The sequence below is a fragment of the Pristiophorus japonicus genome, chromosome 2 (assembly GCF_044704955.1).
Source record: "Pristiophorus japonicus isolate sPriJap1 chromosome 2, sPriJap1.hap1, whole genome shotgun sequence".
Lineage (NCBI taxonomy): Eukaryota > Metazoa > Chordata > Chondrichthyes > Pristiophoridae > Pristiophorus > Pristiophorus japonicus.
In genome coordinates this window covers 87,959,524-87,983,307 of record NC_091978.1, presented here as the reverse complement: position 1 = coordinate 87,983,307, position 23,784 = coordinate 87,959,524, and the positions used below count along the sequence as shown (strand labels likewise).

Below are 23,784 nucleotides of genomic sequence, written 5' to 3'. Positions count from 1 at the left end.
CAGTCTGCATCACTCAGGTGCAGGTATGAACGCCTGTCTCGATACACCCGACGTGGGTAAGGCCTCCTGCCAGCATCCTACGTGCTTTGAGGTTCCTCATGCGATGATAGCAAATCAATTGTCTCCTCCGCAGCACCATCATGCAGAAGGCTTGCACGAGGTATGGCATTGTCAGTATCCAGAAAAACTGGCACAGACATCAGATTATGATGCAAAAAAAAAACCTAAAAAAAATCGTAACTAACAGTTACACTGGCACACAATCTTTGGGGAAACTTGGATTTTTTAAATTTAGGACAAAAAAAGCAGCACGCACCAAAAAAAACAGCACAAATCACTGGGGAAAATTGAGCCCGTAGTCTCAGACAGAAATCCGTGAGCAAACACTACTTTTGGTTTTAGGCTGTTCATGATAACACAATCAATGCCATTGTGAGCTTAAGTATTAGAGGGCCAAAGTTCTTTGATAGATAATATTAACTGTAGAAGTTTAAATCATTACAGGTATAGTTTAATGTATCCTAATAACTCAACCTCAGCTGGATCTGACTTGGATAGTACGGAGTTATCTTCAATGTCTACTATCAATGCAAGTTTAACCAAGTTGCATTTACTCGGACTCCTTGCATAACTGACAAGTTCACAGCTTTAACTAACAAGGCTATCCTTTTATCAGTACAACGCTTTGTCCTTCATTCACTGATTGTGATAGAAGCAAGAGTTCTGCCTTCATCTAAAACATTCAAATTCCTCTCCAGGAATGATGCAGTGATGACCTCTATCAGTAACTGTGGTATTCCTCCCCTCTTGGGTCATATATCTTTCTTCAGGTATTTCTAATCTTGCACCCATTAGCAAACAATATTCACAATTATAGCTGTCGGAACTCCTCAGTTCTATCAGCTATGAACTTTTCTCTTACTTTTCCCTGTATAATTAAGCCCAGATCTAAATGTATCTACAAATTGTTCAGAAATGTTTTTAATTCTTTACACAAGTTAAAATATTCTTTATAGAATGTTTATACAATGCATTTTATAGCATGCAAAGTATTAATGCAAGAATTTGAATCATTCATAAGTAAAAATTAATTTCTAGTTATCCAAACCAATCTTAAATCAAGTGCTGTACAAAGAATTCCAATAAATGGAGCCCCTCAGTCCCTGGTCTGTACCAAGTTACTTGATCTCAGCCAGCGTGATACAGTAGTGGAGAAACAACACTTGGACATTAATATTCCTAAGTTGGGGAGGGGGGAAAAAACCATCAACCTATCCAGCGACGCTACTAAAGGTTTGTGCATATGTATATTGGATACAGATAGAATTAGGCTTTACTTTAATGTCTCCCTTGGTCAAATAGCCTGTTGACTTTCATCATCTATGCACACACATGAAGATTGAAAGTCGTGGAACCATTAAAGTTAGACAGAAGGTGGTTAATCAGTCCATCATGTATAATGCAGCATTTTGCTAGAACAATCAAATTCATCCCACTGTCCTGCACTCTCCCCATAGCTCTGAATCTTCCTGCTACAAATATTTATTCAAATTTCCCTTCAAAGATGAAATGGTCTGTACCTCAACCACTCCCAAACTCAAACAACCCTCTGCATAAAGACATTTTTCCAAAAACTCCTCTCGCAGTGGCAATTTTTAAATCGATGACCCCTCACCAGGTAGAGAAAATAGCCTTTCCCCGTGTGTTTTATTAAAACACTTTGGAATTCTCTACGCCAATTACAAAGATTCACCAAGCTGAGTGAAGAAATTTCTCATCTCAATCCTAAATGACCAACCCCTTATTTTGAGACTGTGATCCCTGGTTCTAGACTCCCTAACCAGAGGAAACATTCTCCCTACATCTACGCTGTCAACCCCTGTAAGAATTTTGTATGTTTTAATGAGATCACCTCTATACTTCTAAATTCTAGAAAATATAGGCCTAATCTACCCAATCTCTCCTCATAGGACAAACTCCCACCCGCCCGATCCCAGGAATCAGTCTGGTGAATCTTTGTTGCACTAGCAAGTATATCCTTTCTTGGGTAAGGAGACCAAAACTGTACTCTGGTCTCACCAGAGCCCTATATAATTGCATTCGGGCATCTTTACTCTTATTCTCACATCCTCTTGTAATAAAGGCCAACATACCATTTGCTTTTCTAATTTCTAAAAAATTGTCTAAAAACAGGGTTGAAGAGATGGAATGCAGGTGGGTAAATGTGATTAGAATGATTTGCTCACAAGGAGGATAAACACGGACACAGATTGATTGGGCCGAATGACCCGTTTATGTAATGTAATTTCTTTTTATTTCTATATATGCTCTTCTGCCATACAATTGAATTTTTCTAACAAGCCTCTAGCGAGTCATGTTATCAAATGCTTTCCGAAAATCCATAAACATTACATCTACTGCATTCCCCATTATCGATCGAATCAGTTAGTTCTTCAAAAGCTATTACATTTGTCTGTTAACAATTCCATACTGCCCGTCTTTGATTAGCCATTGCATTTCTAAATTATCACTAATTTTATTTCAGATTATTTACTCCATCCTTTCCAATGTGTAAAGCAGGTGTCAAAGGAAACCTCCTCAAAAACAGACTGCATCAACACAGGAGCTGCTAGTGCTCAAGTAAAATTTCAGCATTTATATCAGGAACATGGGCTTCACGATTAAGATTCCGTATAATATAAATATCAACACACAACAGCAATAATTAAGTTTAGCACACCATCAATGTTCTACTGTCCTTGAAGATCTCTCCTGGACAATGGCATACAAAAAAATGGCTAGGAGACCACAACAATGACCAAACTGCAGCCTGTGGGTCAGATGTGGCCCGAGAACACTCGGTCCAGTACTAAAAGTTCAGACAACTCTTGTGAACTTATATTTATTTCTTAGCTTGGCTTGTTTCAATTATGATGGCCTAGAGGTTTGGCAAGGAATGCTTTAGCATTGTTCCTTCATTAGTGGATAATTCCAAAAATCAGAACATCAAGATCTGTTAGCATCAACAACCTGAGATGTAGCCAAATTAATAGGAACACAGATCTGAACTTTATATGTAGCCCCACCACCAAGCTCCCTGTTACACACCTATGCAGCTCACAAAAACAAAAGAAGAATAGATACAGAGTAGTAGATATAGATGTACCATTGCACCAACCTCAATTAGTAATGTGAACTCTTCGGAGAAATAAAAGAAAATGCTTGGCCAATTTCAGAGAAAGCACTGGGAAAATTCTCCTGACTCCTTCAGGCAATCAAGCAAGCTCCAAGAGACCATGGTTATCCACAGAACATTATTTAACACACAAGCAAGCCTTTCACGGATTTCTCAAGTTCCTTAGAAATTATAGGACCAAAAAAGTTACAATTCATCCACTGGACCAGCCCAATGGCTATCCCACTTATCTGACACCCAACCTTATCTGCCAAAAAAGTATTCATCATCCATTTAAAATTTGTAACAGCCTTTTCTTCAACTGCGTCCCTGGGTAAGTGATGACACATTTACCACCTGCAAGAACTTGCATCTTTATTGTGTATTCACCTTTGAGTCTAAGCACGAATCAATGTCCCGTTTTCCAAGAGCTTGTGTTAATATTGCTCACTTAGTATCCCGTTTATCTATACCCTTGAAGATATTAAATACAGGTACTTCAAATAAAATCACCTTTAAGCCACGTTTATTCCAAACCCTAGTAGTCTTTCCTACTCACCCAGGTACCTATACATCAACTTGCCCTTTGTACTCCCGCCAAGATCCCCCAATGATATGTTCATTAACTATATGCATTTAAAAGAATGAGTTAACCATAACTTGCTGACATATGGACAATCTGACTTGTTTATTGGTAACTCCAGTAAAATTTCTGCAAGCTTTTCCATGCTACCAGTAATTAACAATCAAATTTGAGACATCTGTCCTCATTTTAGTCATCTGCAGCTGCAATGCATAATACCACTTGTGCATTGGGTGGGCAGGGATGGAAAATATACACATCACTACAAACTTAAGTATTCAGAATCACAATACAGCTTTATAAGAAAAATGACTATATAAATTGACAAATTTGAATTCACTACTAAATGTGTAATATTCAGAGACCAGTGTGAACACGTTGCATTCCTTCAACACAAAAGCCACAGAAAAATGTGCAAATTAAAATTTCATTACATTTGCCTGTGCTAAATTCAAACCCAAGTGAAAAGGAGTTTTCTACCCACCGTACCACCCAAGTATGTCACTTTGAAAAGAATCAATTCCTACAACTCAGCATTCATTGTATTCTACAGATCAATAATTGAACTGTATGACAAAGCAAATCTTACTACATCGGTAAAAATAAATACACAGACTGTTACTACCTCTCATGCCAGTACAATAATGCTGACTAAAACTCAACTTATAGTAGATAAGATTTTAAATAGTTATAGTAGTAGTACATAGTTACACTTTTAGTACATAGTTACTCCTTCACGGCAAACGAGCCAAAGGTGGGCAGCAGAAACGTTACAAGGACATCCTCAAAGCCTTTCTGATAGTGTAACATCCCCAGACACCTGGGAGTCCCTGGCCAAAGACTTCCTTAAATGGAAGTGGTGCATCCGGGAGGGCGCTGAGCACCTCGAGTCTCATCACCGAGAGCATGCAGAAATCAAGCGCAGGCAGCGGAAAGAGCGTGCGGCAAACCTGTCCCACCCACCCTTTCCCTCAACGATTATCTGACCCACCTGTGACAGGGACTGTGGTTCTCATATTGGACTGTTCAGCCACCTAAGGACTCATTTTAAGAGTGGAAGCAAGTCTTCCTCGATTCCAAGGGACTGCCTATGATGATGGAGTTACACTTCCACTGTCATGGGCCCACAATTACCCAACATAAAATTTCCAACATAACTTTACCATGAGAAATTCCAAGCAGGACACAAGAATCACTCAATATAAAGCTGGCTCAAGGGCAGTTTTGGTCAAGATGTGGGAATATTTACAGCTGCCCATCTTTTTAGCCAGGGCAGCTGTGTAGATATAAAAATTAAACTTGGAATAGAAGGAAAAGTTGTATAAAAATAAGTGCTACACTATGTTCCTTTTCACACCAGAAACCCCCTTCCTTTTTATAATCATTATAGTATATTACCCATTGCAAAGACATTTAAATACAGGTCACAGAAACCAACATAGAGCAACTGCTTTTAAATAAGTGGGCCAAGTCATCCAGTAGCATGGATACAATCAAAAAAAAGTACCATTAGGGAAGATTTTCCAAAACTATTATAATATATATATATTAGTCTGTTTTTCCTCCATCAATACAATTAAACTAGATTGATAATCGTTTATTTAAAACAGGATAGACACTGACATTTGCAGAGGCACATTATAAAACCAGAAAGGGGATCCCAAGTCGTGTTTAATTCCAATGTCAAAACATTGAGATAATGGCCCACGTCACAAAAACGCGAAATAGATGCTGGTCTGGAGAGTTGCAGCCGGTTAATGTCGGACTTCTTCCAATTTTTACAAAATATATAGCTTAATTCATCCGAAGAAAAAAGCAGCAGAGGCTTCCTGGGGCTACACAACGTCTCTTGCAGCTGCAGAACCTCAACACGCCCTTTAACTTAATCCATTTTGTAAAATCATTTTTCAAAAAAACTCAGCCCGCAGGCTACAAAGAACAGGAAGAGATACATGTCATTAAATCTGATAAGTGGCACCATCCACCCACACGGGCCCCAACAAGAATCGAAAACAGATACAATTTGCCACACTTTTTATATTAAAACAAGTCTAATAAATTGTATCTGCAAAGAGGAAAAAACTTTGAACGGAATGCGTCTTTTCCATTTCTTTGCCTTCACACCAACCAATCGGTTCACACTGGAGCCGTTCGAAGGGTTTCCGGGTGTGACGACTCGAGAAGTTCAACCAGACCGAGAGACTTGATGACAGTAAAGTAACGGGTGGAGGAAGCGAGACTCGGGGGGGGGGGGGGGCGGCGGGCTGCCACGAGCTCCTTCAACACCGACCAAACGCGCTGCAAAGCCCACCGGAGGAAGCCCGTGCAAGCTGCTGAAGCTCGGCACGTCCCATACCCAGCGCGCTGCACTTTCTCATTAACCGCAGGCACTTTGGGCTCCTCCCTCCTCTCCTCTCGCTAGTCTTAGTTTGCATGCTCCACAGAGCCGTTGCTGCATTACACGAGATGCGCGGGTGACTCACCCTCTCTCTCAGGGCTGGTGGAAGTTTCTCCGCTAGTTTTCTTACTCCTGCTGCTGCTTCTTCTTCTTCTTCTTCTTCTGTTGCTGCTGCTGCTACTCTCAGTCGCGACGCATGTTGCTGCCCAGAGGCTGAAGGAAAGAGAAAAGAAACGCTGCGCTCACAAGCTCGAGACTCCACCCTCCGCGCGCCCCCGTCTGCGTTCCAATGTGACGCCACACAATGGGCGGGCCCAGGCTATCGTGACATCAGAATAGAGCTTCTTGAATTGCTGAGTTTTGAATGAGACAAGCCTTTCTCCCACCCACCTCCAGCTGTACTTCATCCCGCCAGTCTCAGATGGAGCGATGGTTTATTACGTTGCACTGGAGCATAACTATTCCAACACACTCCTGGCTGGCCTCCCACGTTCTACCCTACGTAAACTTGAGGTCATCCAAAACTCGGCTGCCCCTGTCCCAACTCACACCAAGTCTAGTTCACCCATCACCCCTGGTGCACGCTGACCTACATTGGCTCCCGGTTAAACAACGCCTCAATTTAAAAAATAGTCATCCTAGTTTTCAAATCCCTCCAGTGCCTTGCCCCTCCCTATTGCAGTAATCTCCTCCAGTCCCACAACCCCCCCAAGATATCTCTTTCCTCTAATTCTGCCTTCTTGAGCATCCCTGATTATAATTGCTCAACCATTGGTGTCCATGTCTTCTGTTGCCTAGGCCCAAAGCTCTGGAATTGCCTCCCTAAACCTTTCTGCCGCTCTGCCTCTTTTTCCTCCTTTAAGAAGTTCCTTAAAACCTACCTCTTTGACCAAGCTTTTGGTCACTTGCCCTAATTTCTCCTTATATGGCTCGGTGTCAAATATTTTGTTTTATAACAATCCTGTGAAGCACCTTTGACATTTCACTATGTTATAGGCGCTATATAAATACAAGTTGTTGTTCCAAATTATTCAGCACTTTGTTTGGCTGTTGTTTCTGTGTCTGACGTGAGAGAATGCAAGTTGAGATATTCACCTTGCAATTTGTCGACTGGACTGGAGGGGGCAGAATTTGCAGTGGGCACTCTCAGAGTACGCCGTCACACCGCCTTAGAAATGGACAGCCCAAACTTGCGATCTGTCCAGTTCTGACTTAACAGATAGAAAGAATGACAGAAAGGGGCTGAAATTGCCCTCAGCGGGAAATTGGGGAGTGCACTTTGAATTAACTGGAAACTTACCGCTGGGTGGGGGTCAGAGGGAATAGCTGGATAATTGGGCTCTTTAACGCTGACACCCCCTCCCAACGCTTTGAAGCGCTGTTTGAGGCGGTGTAGAGATGGGTTTGCGAGGGAACAGCGGTGTCCATCCACGCTGACCACTGTTGTGTACGCGTAAATAACTGACAAACTGAGCCAGGAGTAATGTAATTAATTGTGCTTTTATACAACCCAAAATAGTATCCCAAACCGGCATGAACCAGAATTAATACAGCAACTGTGAATAGCTTCCGCAGGGTCCTAATGCCTGTCCAGTGAGCTGTAACAAATAAATAGAGTATGAACACAACATATTTCCCCCCTTTTTAAAACCACAGTCTATATACAGACAAAATCCTTGAGATAGCCAGGTCGTGTTCTGATATGCTGAGATGCTAAGCTTGCAGTGTTCGCTCTAGGTTGAAACAGAACGGTGCCTCTGTTCCACCCTGCTGGTCTCTTCATGCTAGGTTTAGCTGGGGGTTTGAGAATTTCCAGTAGCCAGCGAAGATTCCGCCCAATCATGAGCTCAGTGGGTGTCTTCCCTGTTAGCGAGTGTTTTGTCGAATGGTATGTGCGGAGAATGGTTTGAACCGCTTCGTCGAATGTTTAGCCTGCTGTGATGTTGGCTTTCAAACCCTCTTTGATGACCCGGTTAAATTGCTCAACACCTCCGTTGCTTTGAGGATTGTACCGAGCAGTAAGGCGATGCTTGATAGAATGATGAGTGAGGAAATCTGCGAACTGGTCGGACACAAACTGTGATCCATTGTCAGTGATTATGACCTCTGGGAGGCCTCACTTCACGAACATACGCTGCAGAATAGTAACGATTGTTGATCAGGTCACTGAACTTGTTGTAGCGATTTCGGAGAGGTGGGTGCCGGAGGGACTGGAGTGCATCATCACCTCCGGCAACCAAATTTTAATTTGAACCATTTATCTAAAGGTTAATTTGTTTAAGTTTGTCGGTTTTAGTGCCCCCCCCCCCTTTTTAGCCAGGGGACACGTATAATTTGTGTTTGGTGCCCTCAAAAAAAAACAAGGGGGCACTTGAAAAGTTTTTTTTGAGTGTGCCCACCCCTTTAATCAGGGGGCACTTGATTAAAGTATACAACAAAATAGTTGTAGTGATTTCTGGCCATTTGAAATGCAGGTCATGTACTACAACAAGGAAATGCTGATACTGTGGAGCTGCTTCACCTGGACCAAAGATATCCAACTGAAATTGTTACCATGGTCTTTGTGGCCACGGAATGGGCTTCATTGGCGCTGGTCGGATGTTTGTGGCCTTTTCGCTCAGACTGCATGCTTCGCAGTGTGAGACGAACTCCTTAATGCGAGTGTCAATCCCAGGCCACCATACTGAATCACGACATCTCTGCTTCATGTGAACAATGCCAGAGTGTCCATCGTGTGCCAATGAGAGAACAAGCTGTTGAAATGACTTGGGAACTACTGCTCTATCACCACAAGCTAGGCAGCCATCGTTCCAAATGGAAAAATTAATCGTGAAGTCTGTGGAATGTTTTCAGCTCTTCCGGAATTTACTTAGGCCACTCAGTCTGGAGGAAGTGACACATATACTGGAGCATAGCATCACTCTGTGATTCGGTTTTGAGTGGAGACAAGGTTTCTGATGGACTGAGTGATGATCAACATGACATATATGTTGCCATCTGTGAACAAGTCAGCACCAGAGTCCGAAGCAGTTGTCAAGCGGCTGAGCATGTCAGCTACGTGGTTGCCAGCGATGTACTGTACATCAAAGTTATACTGGTGAAGGTGATCTGACCATCGGCTGATTCATAGTGGTCTGTGCCCAGATCCAGTTGTAGCGAGTAGCGTAGTTAGCGCTTGGTGATCTGTATGGAGGGTAAATTTTCTGCCATAGAGGTAGATGTGCCAGCATTCACATGCGTAGATGCAAGCGAGTGCTTCGCGTTCCCCTGTAGAGTATTTACATCCTGCATGCGAGAGGCGAAGGTGACTGGGCATTCCAGGCCGTCAATCCATTGCGGTGCCTGATGCATCTATGGTAGCATTTGGATCAAAGTGCGCGATGATAGGAGGGGACGTGATTTTCTCCTTAAGCGTGGTGAATGCCTGAGCCTGGGAATCTGTCCATTCCCAAGGGACGTCCTTGCGCAGCAACTTGTGAAGTGGTTCGACAATATGCGCGTAGTACGTCTGATAGAAGTTGCAAGTGCCAAGGAATGATGAAAGTTCTTTGATGTTGGTAGTCTCCTGCATTCACTGGATCGCGTCAATGATGTCACGACTTGACACCTTGTGCTGTGACTATAGCCCAGAAAGTTTATTTCCCCAGCAGATTGAGGGTTCCCTCTATGCCTGCTCGCATAGTAGTGACAATCTTCTGAAATGCATTGGGTGCAGAAGATAGTCCAGAGGGCATGTGTCGATACTGATACAGACCATCATGCATCGTGAATGCCGTGAGCGGTTTGCTGTCCTCCACTAGGGGTATTTACAGGTAACTGCGGCACATGTCGAGATTCGTAAAGACTATTGAACCGTGGAATTCTGAAGACAATTTGTCAATGGTAGGAAGAGGGTACATGTTGGGGATGATAGCCTTGTTGACCTCTTTCAGGTCGATGCTTAGGCGGATCTCCCCATTTTTATACCAAGCAATGGCTAAGTTCGAAATCCAGGGTGAGGAGTTGATGCTCTCAATGATTCCTGAGATTTGAGTCACGTTAATTCTGCGAATAGTTGGTCGCGAACCGTGACTGGGAGACGGCGAAGTTGCTTCGTAACCGGTTGGACAGAAGGGCCAACACAGGGACGATGGCAACATTTTGTTGTCACTCCAAACCCTGTAAAAATTGAGGGATACTGCTTGTCAAAGTCCACCATGTAAACAGGTGTGCCAGTTGAATCGTAAACTTTGAACCCAAGCTTGTCAAAAAGGTCAACACCCATGCGGCTTCGTGCCTTCACGACATAAAAGGAAAAGTTCTCCAATGTTATGTCCTTGTCGTATGTCGGGACGGATATGACCCCAAGTACCTCAATTTTGGAGTTGGAGTATGCATGTAGAGTGGAAGTTGTAGGCTGCAGTTGACAGTGCGTGAGGTGGGTTTTGAACACAGCCTCGCTCAATATGGAGACTACGGTTCCAAGGTCAGTGAGGAGGCAGCAGGGCATGCTGTCAATGCATACCTCACAGTCCTTGAATTTGCCCAAACTTATGTGCAAAATGTCACTAACGGTGTAAACCATACTGGGTTCATCACTATCGGGGTTGTCCACCTGTTGAATATGCTGCGATGAGTGACAGACATAGAAACATAGAAACATAGAAAATAGGTGCAGGAGTAGGCCATTCGGCCCTTCTAGCCTGCACCGCCATTCAATGAGTTCATGGCTGAACATTCAACTTCAGTACCCCATTCCTGCTTTCTCGCCATACCCCTTGATCCCCCTAGCAGTAAGGACCTCATCTAACTCCCTTTTGAATATATTTAGTGAATTGGCCTCAACAACTTTCTGTGGTAGAGAATTCCACAGGTTCACCACTCTCTGGGTGAAGAAGTTCCTCCGCATCTCGGTCCTAAATGGCTTACCCCTTATCCTTAGACTGTGACCCCTGGTTCTGGACTTCCCCAACATTGGGAACATTCTTCCTGCATCTAACCTGTCTAACCCCGTCAGAATTTTATATGTTTCTATGAGGTCCCCTCTCATTCTTCTGAACTCCAGTGAATACAAGCCCAGTTGATCCAGTCTTTCTTGATAGGTCAGTCCCGCCATCCCGGGAATCAGTCTGGTGAACCTTCGCTGCACTCCCTCAATAGCAAGAATGTCCTTCCTCAGGTTAGGAGACCAAAACTGTACACAATACTCCAGGTGTGGCCTCACCAATGCCCTGTACAACTGTAGCAACACCTCCCTGCCCCTGTACTCAAATCCCCTTGCTATGAAGGCCACTAGCAAAATGGTTCATTTTACCACATGCAGAGCATTTCTTTCCACTTGTCGGGCAGTTAGGACTCTTTGCAGAGTGATTTGTCCCCACAGTTAAAGCAGTGAAAGTTAAGCTCACGATCCATAGTGGGTGGCTTATTATGAGCCCTGGGTCTCTGCTGTGGTTTCCACTTTGGACGAACGCCTTGCACATGGGCTGTAGCTGTAATCTGCTGCACAGGAAGAGCAGGGGATCTGATCGCTTTTGAATTGGAAAGCGCTGATTTGATTTGGATGGCCAAATTAGTCGCTGTATCCAATGACATTTTGCCATTCTCCATTAGCAAGCAATTCCAAATATGGGGAATCGTTGTTTTCTCAATAATTTGATCCCTGATCATTTCCTCTGTAAGTGCTCCAAAATTACATGTAGCGACTAGTTTAGTTAATGTAATGATAAACTGTTTGATTGGTTCACCGTTCCCTTGCCCCCTTTTATGAAATTGGTATCTCTCCATCTTGATACTTTCTTTGGCCCAAAATAGTTCTCTAGGGTGCTTACGGTTTTGTGATCGGACTCCATGTCTTCGATTTGGCCAAAGATGCATTGGCGTTCGGTGCCGAGGCAGTGGATAAGTATTGCACGGTGGCGAACTGGTGTTACGTTGTTGCTGTCTAACCCACTCGCCGTGATGTATGTAGAAAATGTTTTACATGAACATAAGAACATAAGAAAAAGAAGTAGGAGTAGGCCATTTGGCCCCTCGAGTCTGCTCCGCCATTCAATAAGATCATGGCTGATCTGATCATGGTCTCAGCTCCACTTCCCTGCCCGCTCCCCATAACCCTTTACTCCCTTATCGCTCAAAAATCTGTCTATCTCCGCCTTAAATATATTCAATGACCCAGCCTCCACAGCTCTCTGGGGCAGAGAATTCCATAGATTTACAACCTTCTGAGAGAAGAAATTTCTCCTCAGCTCAGTTTTAAATGGGCGGCCTTTTATTCTAAGACTACGTCCCCTAGTTTTAGCTTCCCCTATGAGTGGAAACATCCTCTCTGCATCCACCTTGTCGAGCCCCCTCATTATCTTATAAGTTTCAATAAGACCTCTCATTCTTCTGAACTCCAATGTGTATAGGCCCAACCTACTCAACCTATCCTCATAAGTCAACTCCTCATCTCCGGAATCAACCTAGTGAACCTTCTCTGAATAGCCTTCAATGCACGTATATCCTTCCTTAAATGCAGGGACCAAAATTGTACGCAGTACTCTAGGTGTGGCCTCACCAATACCCTGTACAGTTGTAACATGACTTTTCTGCTTTTATACTCTATTCCCCCTTACAATAAAGGCCAACATTCCATTTGCCTTCCTGATTACTTGCTGTACCTGCATACTAACTTTTTGTGTTTCATGCACGAGGACCCCCAGGTCCCTCTGTACTGCAGCACTTTGCAATTTCTCTCCATTTAAATTATAATTTGCTTTTCTATTATTTCTACCAAAGTGGATAACTTCACATTTTTATATATATTATACTCAATCTGCCAAATTTTTGCCCACTCACTTAACCTGTCTATATCCCTTTGCAGATTTTTTGTGTCCTCCTCACAATTTGCTTTCCCACCCATCTTTGTATCATCAGCAAACTTGGTTACATTACATTGATAAATATCCCACAAATTAATTTCTCTTTTTAATAATGTAAAACCACACTGGGGTGAGTGAGAGACTGGGGGTGAATGAGAGACTTTCAGTTTCCTGATTGGAGAACCGGCCCACGGGGCGCCCCTGGGATCCATGGGCCGCTACGCTGCGATCAACTCCACAGCGTCTGACAGTAAGTTCTTTAACAAGAGTTCCAATCAGGAAAGTGCGCATTCTTTTCAGATGTTACGCCACCGACCGCAAAATCCGGGCCTTGTTTAGTTGCTGCTTCTTAGAGGTGTTCGGTCATTCGGTTGTTGCTCGATTTTCAATGCAATGATACTTTTGCAATGCAGTGATAAACTGACACAAACTGCATTATTGAAATATGTTTAGCCTGCAACAAAAAGTTTTCAAAATACTGTGACAGGTCCTTTTAATTTAAATTATTGCTAAATGTGTGATATCAAAACTAAAATTGCATTTTTCCTTTCTGAAATTTAAAGAACTATCAATTACAGAATAATAATTTTACATGCTGTCAAATACAATTTACCTAATATATTCTTGTAAATATAATGTACCTCATTGGAATAATGATAAGACAGCAACTTGGAAGCCACAATTATTCTGATATGTTGGAACTCCATCACTTCCCCCTTCAGTCTCAGCCTTCTTGCTTCAATTTACGAGAGGAATGAGAGATTGTCAACTCTTTACTGACCATCTACAGTGTGCAATGAGCCATCTCACCAGTTGATACTGTTGTGTATGGAGAAAGAGTCAGACTGAATACTGTGAGATCAAAGTAAAGTGTGACCTTGGTCTTTTATTGCAGGTCTCAAGAATGCCTCTCCAACCTGTGAAGCCTCCTTAAATACCTGTGCTCCCAAGGGATTATGGGATCCCTTGGGACTCCAGGGGATGAGCCCTCTGGTGGCTGTACAGAGTAACTACAAGTTTACAGATATAACAACACTCCCCCCCCCCCCCCGCCCCAAAGTCAATAGTGTAACTATTTACAATGTGAGTCGATCTGGGGCCCTTCTTGCCCTTGTTGATCGTCTTGGTGTGAAAGCTGATGTTGTTGAATCATTTGTTGGGCCCTCGCTGGGCTGCTGTGCAGCTGGCCTTGCTGGACTGCCTGGTGTGTTGGGCCCTGCTGGGCTGCAGTAGCTGATGGGTTCTGCTTCGTGGTCAACCGTGGTGCCGGTTACCACTGGTGTGCATGTTGGGGAATCAAAAAGGTAGGGTCCAAGGTGGGTTGCTCAGGATAGTCTGTGAATTTGAGTTTGATTTGATCCAAGTGTTTTCCGTGAATGAGTCCATTTGAAAGTTTGACCCGAAACACCCTGCTCGCTTCTTTGGCCACGACAGTGCCGGGAAGCCACTTGGGATCTTGTCCATAATTTAATACAAATACAGGATCATTGATATCAATCTCACGTGACACATTTGTGCTATCATGATATGCACTTTGTTGAAGCCGCCTGCTCTCTACCTGTTCGTGTCGATCAGGGTGAACTAATGAGAGCTTTGTCTTAAGTGCTCTTTTCATGAGCAGTTCAGCAGGTGGGATCCCAGTGAGTGAGTGGGGTCTCGTGCGGTAGCTAAGCAGGACTCGGGATAGGTGAGTCTGCTGTGAGCCTTCAGTTACCCTCTTCAAGCCTTGCTTGATGGTTTGCACTGTTCTCTCTGCCTGACCATTGGATGCTGGTTTAAATGGGGCAGATGTGACATGTTTGATCCCATTACGGGTCATGAATTCTTTGAACTCAGCACTGGTAAAACATGGCCCGCTGTCGCTCACCAGGACATCGGGTAGGCCGTGTGTGGCAAACATAGCCCGCAGGCTTTCAGTAGTGGCAGCGGATGTGCTAGTCGACATTATCTCACATTCAATCCACTTGGAATACGCGTCTACAACCACAAGGGACATTTTACCCAAGAACGGGCCTGCATAGTCGACGTGTACCCTGGACCATGGTTTGGAGGGCCAAGACCATAAACGTAGCTGCACCTCCCTGGGTACTTTGCTTAACTGCGAGCATGTGTTACATCTGTGAATGCAGGACTCTAAATCCACATCGATACCGGGCCACTACACATGGGATCTGGCTATCGCTTTCATCATTACGATGCCAGAGTGGGGACAGTGAAGGTCATTGAAGAAGGTGTCGCTGCCTTCCTTGGGGACCACTACTCGATTGCCTCACAGAAGGCAGTCTGCCTGTATAGACATTTCATCTTTGCGCCACTGGAACGGCTTTATCTCTTCCTGCCTTTCCACTGGGACACTGGACCAGCTCCCATGAAGCACACAGCTTTTGACTAGAGAAAATAAGGGGTCCTGGCTTGTCCAGGTTTTTATCTGCTGGGCAGTGACGGGTGATTGCTCACTCTTAAATGCTTCCATATCTATGGCTAGATCTGCGGGCTGCGCCATTTCCATCCCTGTGATGGGCAATGGCAGCCTACTGAGAGCATCGGCGCAATTTTCTGTGCCTGGTCTGTTGCGGATGGTGTAATTGTATGCGGACAACATGAGCGTCCATCTCTGGATGCGGGCCGATGCATTGATATTTATCCCTTTACTCTCGGAGAACAGGGATATAAGTGGCTTATGGTCAGTTTCCAATTCGAATTTTAGCCCAAACAGGTATTGATGCATTTTCTTAGCCCCATAAACACACGCTAACGCTTCTTTGTCAATCATGCTATCGGCTCTTTCAGCCTTAGACAGACTCTTGGATGCATAGGTAACCAGTTGCAATTTCCCAAAAGTATTAGCTTGTTGCAATACACACCTGACGCCATATGATGACGCATCACATGCTAGTACCAAACACTTACATGTATCATACAACACAAGCAATTTGTTTGAGCATAACTATTTTCTTGCTTTTACAAAGGCATTTTCTTGGCTTTTGTCCCAAACCCATTCGTTCCCTTTTCGTAGTAAGACATGCAGTGGTTCTAGCAGTGTGCTGAGACCCGGTAAGAAGCTACCAAAGTAGTTCAGGAGTCCCAGAAATGACCGCAGCTCTGTCACTTCCTGTGGCCTTGCTGCGTTCTTGCTCCTCCAGGTTCTGCAGATGCTCGACTGTGTTCTGACCAGTGACCAAGATGCCGTCCTGGAAGACCACGGTGTGCGGGACCGACTTCAGTAAGCTTTCCATGTTTCTCTGGAATATCGCCGCCGCTGATCTAATTCCAAACGGGCATCTGTTATAAACAAAAAGACCTTTATGCATGTTGATGCAGGTGAGGGCCTTCGATGATTCCTCCAGTTCCTGCGTCATGTAGGCTGAAGTCAGATCCAGATTCGTGAACGTCTTTCCTTCCACCAGCGTTGCAAAGAGGTCATCGGTCATTGGTAGTGGGTATTGGTCCTGCAGGGAGAAACGATTGATAGTTACTTTGTAATTGCCACAGATTCTGACGGTGCCGTCTCCCTTGAGGACTGAGACAATAGGACTGGCCTACTCGTTGAACTCGATCAGGGAAATTATGCCCTCTCTTTGCAGCCGGTCTAGCTCGATCTCTACCCTTTCTCTCATCATGTACGGTACTGCTCTCGCCTTGTGATGGATGGGTCGTGCACCAAGCAATTAGGTTGATCTGCACTTTTGTTCCTTGGAATTTCCCAATGCCTGGTTCGAACAGTGAAGGAAATTTGTTTAAGACCTGTGCACACGAAGTGTTATCAGCGGGCAATAGCGCTCGGATGTCATCCCAGTTCCAGCGTATCTTTCCCAGCCAGCTCCTGCCGAGCAGTGTGGGACCATCGCCTGGTACCACCCAGAATGATAGTTTGTGCACCGCTCCATTGTAAGAGACCTTTACAGTAGCACTGCTGATTACAGGTATCAGTTCTTTTGTGTAAGTTCCTAGTTTCGTGCAAACTAGAGTTAAGACTGGCCTTGAGGCCTTGTTGCACCACAACCTTTCAAAAGTCTTTTTGCCCACAATGGACTGGTTCGTGTCCGTGTCCAGCTCCATTGACACTGGGAGTCCATTTAGTTCAACATTCAGCATTATCGGGGGACAATTCGTGGTGAATTTGTGCACCCCATGTACCTCTGCCTCTTCGATCTGAGGCTCTGGTTCGTCGTGATCCTCCATGGATCTGTTCTCCTCTGCAACATGGTGGTTTCCAGGTTTCTCAGGCTTTGCAGCTCGCCTGCACAATCGTTGGCGGTGTCCCATTGTTCCGTAGCCCTTGCAAACGTATTCTTTGAATCGGCATGAATGGAAACGATGATCACCCCCACCGCGCCAACAAGGTGTAAATGGCCTTGCATTCAACACCCTTGATGGTGGACTCTGAGACATCTGCGGACGTGTAGCTGCAGGTATGTGTGACCTGCCCTGTACGTTATGATTCGAAAACAACATCACTTTGTTCACAGTACTTGCAGCAGCACTAGTGTGCTGGGAAATTTGTTTGGTATTGTCACTGATGGAGATAAACACCTGGGCTATCGCTATGGCCTTACTCAAGGTTGGGGTCTCTACAGTCAAAAGTTTACAAAGTATGGTTTCGTGGCCAATGCCAAATATGAAAAAGTCTCTGAGCATGTGCTCCAAATGTCGTTAAAATTCACAATGTCCTGCAAGGCGTCTTAGCTCGGCGACATAACTCGCCACTTCCTGGCCTTCAGACCTTTTGTAGATGTAGAACCGGTACCTCGCTATCAGAACGCTTTCCTTCAGGTTCAAATGCTCTCGAACCAGTGTGCACAAATTGTCATACGATTTCTCGGTGGGTTTCGCTGGAAACATAGAAGCATAGAAAATAGGTGCAGGAGTAGGCCATTTGGCCCTTCGAACCTGCACCGCCATTCAATAACATCATGGATAATCATTCCCGCAGTACCCCGTTCCTGCTTTCTCTCCATACCCCTTGATCCCCTTAGCCGTAAGGGCCATATCTAACTTCCTCTTGAATATATCTGACGAACTGGCATCAACAGCTCTCTGTGGCAGGGAATTCCACAGGTTAACAACTCTCTGAGGGAAGAAGTTTCTCCTCATCTCAGTCCTAAATGGCCTACCCCTTATCCTAAGACTATGTCCCCTGGTTCTGGACTTCCCCAACATCGGGAACATTCTTCCCACATTTAACCTGTCCAGTCCCGTCAGAATCTTAACCGTTTCTATGAGATCCCCTCTCAACCTTCTAAACTCCAGTGAATAAAGGCCCAGTTGATCCCATCTCTCCTCATATGTCAGTCCAGCCATCCCGGGAATCAGTCTGGTGAACCTTCGCTGCACTCCCTCAATAGCAAGAATGTCTTTCCTCAGATTAGGAGACCAAAACTGAACACAATATTCCAGGTGAGGCCTCACCAAGGCCCTGTACAACTGCAGTAAGACCCCCCTGCTCCAATACTCAAATCCCCTAGCTATGGAGGCCAACATACCATTTGCCTTCTTCATCGCCTGCTGTACCTGCATGCCCATTTTCAGTGACTGATGATCCATGCACCCAGGTCTCATTGCACCTCCCTTTTTCCTAATCTGCCGCCATCCAGATAATATTCTGCCTTCGTGTTTTTGCCCCCAAAATGGATAACCTCAGATTTATCCACATTATACTGCATCTGCCATACATTTTCCCACTCACCTAACCTGTCCATGTCACCCTGCAGTCTCTTAATTTCCTCCTCAGAGCTCACACCGCCACCCAGTTTAGTGTCATCCGCAAACTTGGAGATATTACACTCAATTCCTTCATCTAAATCATTAATGTATATTGTAAATAGCTGGGGTCCCAGCACTGAGCCCTGCGGCACTCCACTAGTCACTGCCTGCCATTCTGAAAAGGACCCATTTATCCCTACTCTCTGCTTCCAGTCTGTCAACCAGTTCTCTATCCACGTCAGTACATTACCCCCAATACCATGTGCTTTAATTTTGCACAACAATCACTTGTGTGGGACCTTGTCAAAAGCCTTTTGAAAGTCCAAATACACCACATCCACTGGTTCTCCCTTGTGCACTCTACTAGTTACATCCTCAAAAAATTCCAGAAGATTCGTCAAGCATGATTTCCCTTTCATAAATCCATGCTGACTTGGACCGATCCTGTCACAGCTTTCCAAATGCACTGCTATTTCATCCTTAATGATTGATTCCAACATTTTCCCCTCTACTGACGTCAGGCTAACCGGTCTATAATTACCCGTTTTCTCTCTCCCTCCCTTTTTAAAAAGTGGTGTTACATTAGCTACCCTCCAGTCTATCAGTTTCCCTAACACAATTTCCTGCCTAATAAGGATATCCTTCAGTTCCTCCTTCTCACTCGACCTACTGTCCCCTAGTACAATCGGAAGGTTATTTGTGTCTTCCTTCATGAAGAGCAGATTCTTCATGAGGCTATACGTTGGTGCCCCACAGACGGTGAATAGGATCGCCCTTCGTTTGGCAATGCTCTCTTCCCCATCTCGCTCGTTGGCCACGAAGTATTGGGCGATTCACTCCACAAAGGTTTCCCAATCATCTCCCTCCGAGAATTTGTCCAAGATGCCCACTGTTCTCCGCATTTTTGGGTTCGCTATCTGTATCTCATCGCCAGTTGTTGTGTATGGAGAAAGAATCAAATTGAACACTGTGAGCTCAAAGTAAAGTGTGACCTTGATCTTTTATTGCAGTTCTCAAGAGTGCCTCTCCAACCTGTGAAGCCTCCTTAAATACCTGTGCTCCCAAGGGATTAAGAGCTCCCTTGGGACTCCAGGGGATGAACCCTCTGGTGGCTGTACAGAGTAAATACAAGTTTACATATATAACAGATACATAGTGGGTAATTTTACCCCCCAAGGCAGGAGGGTTTATGAATTTTAAAAATCGCAAACCGGACCCCAATGTGCCAACTTATAGTTTCAGCGGAGGTGGGCAACTTAGTTGCTCTCCTGCTGCGTGCCTCATACTTTAACTCCATTTTAATTATGCACAGACTGTTCAGTTTTCCATGACCCCGTGAAACCTGGCAACTGAAGGGAGGTGAGAACAGCTGGATATAACAAGAAAGTGCCTTTCCAGCACGGCTTGTGGTCATTAAGAAGCAGGAGTGCTTTCCCCGGCCCACTAAGGAAATCTGTAAACCATCCCACGATCAGATCATCTCACGGCCGAACCCCATCCCCCCTCCTCCCCGTGATGGGAACTCCCACAATCATATTCCCACCATTTCTAATCGCCTCGCGATGTCAGCTCCCCTTCCGAGGTCCGACCCTCTCCCGATGGCAGATGACATCTCAATGTCAGCTCCCCTCCCAAACATAAAAACATAGAAAATAGGTGCAGGAGCAGGCCATTCAGCCCTTCTAGCCTGCACCGCCATTCAATGGGTTCATGGCTGAACATGAAACTTCAGTACCCCCTTCCTGCTTTCTTGCCATACCCCTTGATCCCCCGAGTAGTAAGGACTTCATCTAACTCCCTTTTGAATATATTTAGTGAATTGGCCTCAACTACTTTCTGTGGTAGAGAATTCCACAGGTTCACCACTCTCTGGGTGAAGAAGTTTCTCCTCATCTCGGTCCTAAATGGCTTACCCCTTATCCTTAGACTGTGACCCCTGGTTCTGGACTTCCCCAACATTGGGAACATTCTTCCTGCATCCAACCTGTCCAAACCCGTCAGAATTTTAAACGTTTCTATGAGGTCCCCTCTCACTCTTCTGAACTCCAGTGAATACAAGCCCAGTTGATCCAGTCTTTCTTGATAGGTCAGTCCCACCATCCCGGGAATCAGTCTGGTGAATCTTCGCTGCACTCCCTCAAGTTAGGAGACCAAAACTGTACACAATACTCCAGGTGTGGCCTCACCAAGGCCCTATACAACTGTAGCAACACCTCCCTGCCCCTGTACTCAAATCCCCTCGCTATGAAGGCCAACATGCCATTTGCTTTCTTAACCGCCTGCTGTACCTGCATGCCAACCTTCAATGACTGATGTACCATGACACCCAGGTCTCACTGCACCTTCCCCCTTCCTAATCTGTCACCATTCAGATAATAATCTGACTCTCTGTTTTTACCACCAAAGTGGATAACCTCACATTTATCCACATTATACTTCATCTGCCACGCATTTGCCCACTCACCTAACCTATCCAAGTCACTCTGCAGCCTCATAGCATCCTCCTCGCAGCTCACACTACCACCCAACTTAGTGTCATCCGCAAATTTGGAGATACTACATTTAATCCCCTCGTCTAAATCATTAATGTACAATCTAAACAGCTGGGGCCCCAGCACAGAACCTTGCGGCACCCCACTAGTCACTGCCTGCCATTCTGAAAAGTACCCATTTACTCCTACTCTTTGCTTCCTGTCTGACAACCAATTCTCAATCCATGTCAGCACAATACCCCCAATCCCATGTGCTTTAACTTTGACACATTAATCTCTTGTGTGGGACCTTGTCGAAAGCCTTCTGAAAGTCCAAATATACCACATCAACTGGTTCTCCTTTGTCCACTTTACTGGAAACATCCTCAAAAAATTCCAGAAGATTTGTCAAGCATGATCTCCCTTTCACAAATCCATGCTGACTTGGACCTATCATGTCACCATTTTCCAAATGCGCTACTATGATATCCTTAATAATTGATTCCATCATTTTACCCACTACTGAGGTCAGGCTGACCGGTCTATAATTCCCTGCTTTCTCTCTCCCTCCTTTTTTAAAAAGTGGGGTTACATTGGCTACCCTCCACCCGATAGGAACTGATCCAGAGTCAATGGAATGTTGGAAAATGACTGTCAATGCATCTGCTATTTCCAAGGCCACCTCCTTAAGTACTCTAGGATGCAGTCCATCAGGCCCTGGGGATTTATCGGCCTTCAATCCCATCAATTTCCCCAACACAATTTCCCGATTAATAAAGATTTCCCTCAGTTCCTCCTCCTTACTCGACCCTCTGACCCCTTTTATATCCGGAAGGTTGTTTGTGTCCTCCTTAGTGAATACCGAACCAAAGTACTTGTTCAATTGGTCTGCCATTTCTTTGTTCCCCGTTATGACTTCCCTGATTCTGACTGCAGGGGACCTACGTTTGTCTTTACTAACCTTTTTCTCTTTACATACCTATAGAAACTTTTGCAATCCGCCTTAATGTTCCCTGCAAGCTTCTTCTCGTACTCCATTTTCCCTGCCCTAATCAAACCCTTTGTCCTCCTCTGCTGAGTTCTAAATTTCTCCCAGTCCCCGGGTTCGCTGCTATTTCTGGCCAATTTGTATGCCACTTCCTTGGCTTTAATACTATCCCTGATTTCCCTAGATAGCCACGGTTGAGCCACCTTCCCTTTTTTATTTTTACGCCTGACAGGAATGTACAATTGTTGTAATTCATCCATGCGGTCTCTAAATGTCTGCCATTGCCCATCCACAGTCAACCCCTTAAGTATCATTCGCCAATCTATCTTAGCCAATTCACGCCTCATACCTTCAAAGTTACCCTTCTTTAAGTTCTGGACCATGGTCTCTGAATTAACTGTTTCATTCTCCATCCTAATGCAGAATTCCACCATATTATGGTCACTCTTCCCCAAGGGGCCTCGCACAATGAGATTGTTAATTAATCCTCTCTCATTACACAACACCCAGTCTAAGATGGCCTCCCCCCTAGTTGGTTCCTCGACATATTGGTCTCGAAAACCATCCCTTATGCACTCCAGGAAATCCTCTTCCACCGTATTGCTTCCAGTTTGGCTAGCCCAATCTATGTGCATATTAAAGTCACCCATTATAACTGCTGCACCTTTATTGCATGCACTCCTAATTTCCTGTTTGATGCCCTCCCCAACATCACTACTACTGTTTGGAGGTCTGTACACAACTCCCACTAACGTTTTTTGCCCTTTAGTGTTCTGCAACTCTACCCATATAGATTCCACATCATCCAAGCTAATGTCTTTCCTAACTATTGCATTAATCTCCTCTTTAACCAGCAATGCTACCCCACCTCCTTTTCCTTTTATTCTATCCTTCCTGAATGTTGAATACCCCTGGATGTTGAGTTCCCAGCCCTGATCATCCTGGAACCACGTCTCCGTAATCCCAATCACATCATATTTGTTAACATCTATTTGCACACTTAATTCATCCACCTTATTGCGGATACTCCTTGCATTAAGACACAAAGCCTTCAGGCTTGCTTTTTTATCACCCTTTGTCCTTTTAGAATTTTGCTGTACAATGGCCCTTTTTGTTCTTTGCCTTGGGTTTCTCTGCCCTCCACTTTTCCTCATCTCCTTTCTGTCTTTTGCTTTTGCCTCATTTTTGTCTCCCTCTGTCTCCCTGCATAGGTTCCCATCCCCCTGCAATATTAGTTTAACTCCTCCCCAACAGCACTAGCAAACACTCCCCCTAGGACATTGGTTCCGGTCCTGGCCAGGTGCAGACCGTCCGGTTTGTACTGGTCCCACCTCCCCCAGAACCGGTTCCAATGCCCCAGGAATTTGAATCCCCCCCTGCTGCACCACTGCTCAAGCCACGTATTCATCTGCGCTATCCTGCGATTCCTACTCAGACTAGCAATCCCGAGATTACTACTTTTGGAGTTCCAGGCCTCATCATCATCGGCAGTCCCTCGAAACGAGGATGACTTGCTTCCACGTCAAAAAAGTCTTACCCACCTGACAGCTAGCTTAGTCTCTCAATTCGAGAATTAAAAAAAAAATCAGGTTCTGCTGTTAAATTCAGCAGGACTTCAACAATT

At 44.7% G+C, this 23,784-nt stretch overlaps 1 protein-coding gene across 4 annotated transcripts in view; it reads right to left on the bottom strand.

The window, feature by feature from the left end:
- LOC139239574 (talin-1) overlaps nucleotides 1–6,433 on the bottom strand; it is a 313,415-nt gene extending 306,982 nt beyond the window's left edge. For all 4 annotated transcript variants that reach the window (XM_070868357.1, XM_070868376.1, XM_070868368.1 and 1 more), the window contains exon 1: nucleotides 6,242–6,433. The gene's annotated coding sequence lies outside the window, so the exon portion shown is untranslated. The remainder of the gene's footprint in view (nucleotides 1–6,241) is intronic.
- Nucleotides 6,434–23,784: the final 17,351 nt, after the last annotated feature.